This window comes from Schistocerca nitens, unplaced genomic scaffold (genome assembly GCF_023898315.1).
Source record: "Schistocerca nitens isolate TAMUIC-IGC-003100 unplaced genomic scaffold, iqSchNite1.1 HiC_scaffold_415, whole genome shotgun sequence".
Lineage (NCBI taxonomy): Eukaryota > Metazoa > Arthropoda > Insecta > Orthoptera > Acrididae > Schistocerca > Schistocerca nitens.
The window spans coordinates 1-4,807 of record NW_026045948.1 but is presented as its reverse complement, the minus strand read 5'-3'; the positions used below and the strand labels follow the sequence as shown (position 1 = coordinate 4,807).

Genomic DNA, 4,807 nt, shown 5'->3' with positions numbered 1-4,807 from the left:
GGAAACTAATGTAAGTAAAAATATAAAAGATTTTAGTACATTTTTCTTTGGAGGGGTTCATGGCTCATATGACCCTGCCATTGGATACGCGCCTGCTGCCAGACTATCACGACCAGTTTAAATTTAACACTTTCACGGTATTAAATTATTGGTGTCAAATGAGATATTATGTCGAAATCGTGCTGGGGCTCGGCAGTTGTGAGTACTGTCTTCCTGCCACGCTTACGACTTCAACATTGAAATGCTAGAGGACAGAGTACAATGCTCGTTATACTTTAATTTAAATAACTAAATCAAAATCTCCAAAGCATGGGCACATGTCTTGCAACGGAAATACCGTCACAGTGAGACGACAAATTAGATATGCAGAAAACTAGCTAGTTTATTATGTAAGGGTCGAATAGTTGGGATTAAATGTAGAACCATCGGGTTTATAATTGCAAAGCAAGAGTGCATTGAACAATTTCCATTTATTGTGAACAAACTTCTACATGAACCAGATAATGACTAATAATCAGTTTGTATTGTGAGAATAATTAGTTCTCTGAACATTAATGGCCAACAGTGGCTCAGTAGAAGCTTAATAACATCTGAATGCACCCTAACGCTGTGGAGGAAACGTCAAATGTAACTGGAACACTACTTGCGAGCCGGCCGGAGTGGCCGAGCCGTTCTAGGCGCTACAGTCTGGAACCGCGCAACCGTTACGGTCGCAGGTTCGAATCCTGCTTCGGGCATGGATGTGTGTGATGTCCTTAGGTTAGTTCCCAACCAACCAACCAACCTTAGGTTAGTTAGGTTTAAGTAGTTCTAAGTTCAAGGGGACTGGTGACCTTAGAAGTTAAGTCCCCTAGTGCTCAGAGCCATTTGAACTACTTGCGAAGCGCAGTAAACTTTTCTTATCTGCACAGCTCGCAAATGCAAAGTACTCCAGTGCAATACACGCGACATAAAACAAGTGATCAACCAATACAAGTTGCACTGAAAATCCTGCAAAATGTGAGCTGCTCAGATAATGAACAGCACTAATTACGTAATGAGGAAGTAACTTAAAACTCAGCGAACATGTGCCCCAACGCGCAAGTTAGCACCGAAAGCAAAATGGCTGAGATGATGGCAGAGAATATTTACCACAGACATCAGGACAGATCCAGACGTCAATTCCATGGCAAATTCCGCAACAGAAGATTCATCTCCACCTAACTCTCTACCTCTCGAAAAAGTCAATCTGGAGGAGAGCATCCCCAAGCACTGCCATACTGACCGTCGAAAAGTTCGATTTCTTTTCCAGAATATAGGAGAACCCTCCGTAAATTTCTTATTCCTGGCATACTGAATGCATTTTAGTGTGTAGAAAGTTGGTATTGACTCCTAGCCATGTTCCACTCAGTGGTCGAGTCCTTCGTGCCCAAGTACAGTGTCGGATGAGGCACACATGACTGGATAACCAGAGTTAGTAGGGAAAACAACGAGTTTTCCCACAGTAGTCTAGCAGTGCGATATCGTTCTCTCCTGCGTTCTGTGTTCTGGAAGGTGAATTCGTCACACAAGGCATTCCTCTGGGGACTTTCTGAGGAGACAACCGCACTTGTAGCCGAAACTGGAATCCAGAGACTCACTACAGACGCTTGCGCGTAAGCTGCACCGTCGATACCGACCTCCTCCCACTAGTGCCTTCGGGATAGATCTCCTTAGATCAAGCCGGAACTACTATGCAGCCACTCAGCCCGCTCGCTTACCACTAAGACAATCTGAAATCTTCCTCCGTAGCTAACCAGCCTTGTGTTTTTCTAAAACCTAACCAAAAAATGATCAAATGAAAAGATAAACACCGCATCGCGAAATGTGACTGCGATGTCATACAGCTAAGATAACATTAAGATCCTGCTCTAGACGTGTCTAGTGCAGCGGCAGAAGCCGAAACGCTATCCCTGTGCAACACACATTAACAGGGCGCTCCTTAAGTTTCCCCGCTGGCCGCCCCCTCGTACGCCCTCGACCTGACACCTACAGGGAACACGAGAAGCTGCTTTCACACCGTACCGCCGTTGAGCCGCCCACTTTGCGTGTCTCCCTGAGTGGTTTCTGGTGTTGGTTTTGCAAATGCGCTGTAAATGCGGCACCGGGAAAAAGCTTCCGCATCCCTTAATTGCACCACAGCTCTGCCAGCGTCCCAGAAATGCGGGACCTGCTGATTACATTAGCGTGGTTAAGCAAATCATTTTCCGCCGGAAAGAGTGCACTGAAAATCCACTTGACAAATATTTTGCAAAGACCTCGAGGTTATTTTTCTTTTTTTTTCAGATAGGCACGTCTCCGAGTGTGCCCCTTTAACGGTTGTAGCTGAGTATTATTCTCTCAACAGTTCTTTTCATAGTTTAAAAGTCTTCGTTTGAGCCCTGTTCTGTTTCTGTGCATGCGAGACGTCTGTCTGCATAGGATAGCGTTTTTCTGAAACGTGTATACTCACAAAACTGTTAATACTAATTATTAACTTTATACAGGGTGTTTATCTTTAAACAGGGAGAGCGCAGAATGTGTCTCACCGATAATTCTTCACAAAAAATATTTGATGCAACTTTAACCAAGACTATAGTACTGAGATTGGCAACGGCCTTGCCGCAGTGGATACACTGGTTCCCGTGAGATCACCGAAGTTAAGCGCTGTCGGGCGTGGCCGGCACTTGGATGGGAGACCATCCGGCCGCCATGCGCTGTTGCCATTTTTCGGGGTGCACTGAGCCTCGTGATGCCAATTGAGGAGCTACTCGACCGATTAGTAGCGGCTCCGGTCAAAGAAAACCATCAAAACGACCGGGAGAGCGGTGTGCTGACCACACGCCCCTCCTATCCGCATCCTCAATGAGGATGACACGGCGGTCGGATGGTCCTGATGGGCCACTTGTGGCCTGAAGACGGAGTGCATTATAGTACTGAGATTCAGCACAAATTTGAGAGCGAAGGAACTTTGCCAAGCATTTATTCAAGAATGTCGGCGCGAAAGACTGCAATGTCGTAAAATAGTGTGTACTTTCTGAGCGTTTTCATAAGCGAGTGCAGTATTGGAACGTTCTTCACTTACATAATCTTCAACTGAAATACTGCACGAATGAATTCAGCCGCACACTTCTTGTATAATTATAAACCTGCATGAAGTTTGACTGCGTTTCCGTTAGTAATAACACAACCAACAGGCAATTTTGTACAGGATTTGACCGTTCAAATGGTTCAAATGGCTCTGAGCACTATGGGACTTAACATCTGAGGTCATCAGTCCCCCAGAACTAAGAACTACTTAAATCTAACTAACCTAAGGGCATCACACACATCCATGCCCGAGGCAGGATTCGAACCTGCGACCGTAGCGGTCGCGCGGTTCCAGACTGAAGCGCCTAGAACCGCTTGGCCACAACGGCCGGCGATTTGACCGTGTAATGTGTCTAATGGATAAGTAAATCAGACTATTCAATTCTTTTCCTAAGATTTTATCTAGAGGTTAAACGGAAACGCAGTATGAATAATATTATACTGAGGCTAGGACAGTTCATTTAGTGGTTCAAAACATGTACTAATGGTCGCCAGCCTGTCCAGGCAATGAAACAGTGAAATGTTGGAAAAGCAGAAGTATGATTTTTTGCCTACCTTCTTCCTACTATTTAATTTGGTTCTTCAGATTAATATTACTTCAAGTAAACAATGTTAGTGCAGACACAGGAATTTCTTTTTGACTACTCCAACCTTATAAATTACGTTTTAAAAAGAGAAAAAGCCCAGTAGATAACTTCAGAGAAACTAAAAGGAATTGGCCAGGGTGACATATAGAGAATCATTTTCTATAATAAACAATCTTTCTTACTGGAATTTACTTTCAAAAGCTATTATTCTTTTAACTAACACTATGTAGTCATTTACCAGATTCAAGTAACTTAGCTACACTCTGACTGAATTTTACGTAAACGAACTTTTACTATTACACTTTTCAATTGTTAAGAAAACACAAAAACAACCTAAATGGTTCATCTTTATATTAACTTGGCACTTCATAAATCTGTAAAACAGGACATTCGGATTCATGAAACACCAGGAAGGAACTCTATATAGTTGTATGGTGAGGATGAAATAACACTATGAACCACTTTCTCTAATGTTCAAGAATATTTATTAAAACGCATTTTAAATCATTGGTTCACACTGTACAAAAGTAAATTTACTATAAAAAAGTCTCATCTGGTGGCTGTTGGCTTGGGTATGGATGGGCTTAATTTATCTTCTTGGCGTTGTTCAACAACTCGCAACTTTGCCATAAGCCGTTTGCAGTCTCCATTCGAGGCAGTTGCATTGGGGCTTAATTATATATAATGCAAATAATTTTCAAGTTTTGTAGCTGACTGTCCGGTTACGCTGTCTCGTAACCGGTTGGCCCTGACTGGTATTAGTACGCAATCTGACTGCATAGCATAACAACAAAGAATGAAAGAAAACTTCCGTTAACACAATTAATTAATTAAGTCCCCAGCAACTATAAAACCTACGAAACAACAAAACACGAGTTTAACTGCTCTGTGTGTGGAAGTGTGATTCAACGTACACATCTGGCACGGTTCTTCCTCAAAAAGACAAGATATTTTAAATACCATTTACACTGAATTAATTAAATAAAACTGAAATACTATAATTGCACATACAAACCAGAATTACAATCTAATACATGAACACAAGCCAGATGCTTTGTTGACTGAACCTGTGACAAGAGACATTGTTAGTTAGGAAATTTGAAATACAAAATTTTTTTTATATTACCTCATAT

At 42.3% G+C, this 4,807-nt stretch overlaps 1 pseudogene; it reads left to right on the top strand.

Moving 5' to 3' along the window:
• Positions 1-2,606: 2,606 nt before the first annotated feature.
• LOC126231824 (5S ribosomal RNA) lies at positions 2,607-2,723 on the top strand (annotated as a pseudogene).
• Positions 2,724-4,807: the final 2,084 nt, after the last annotated feature.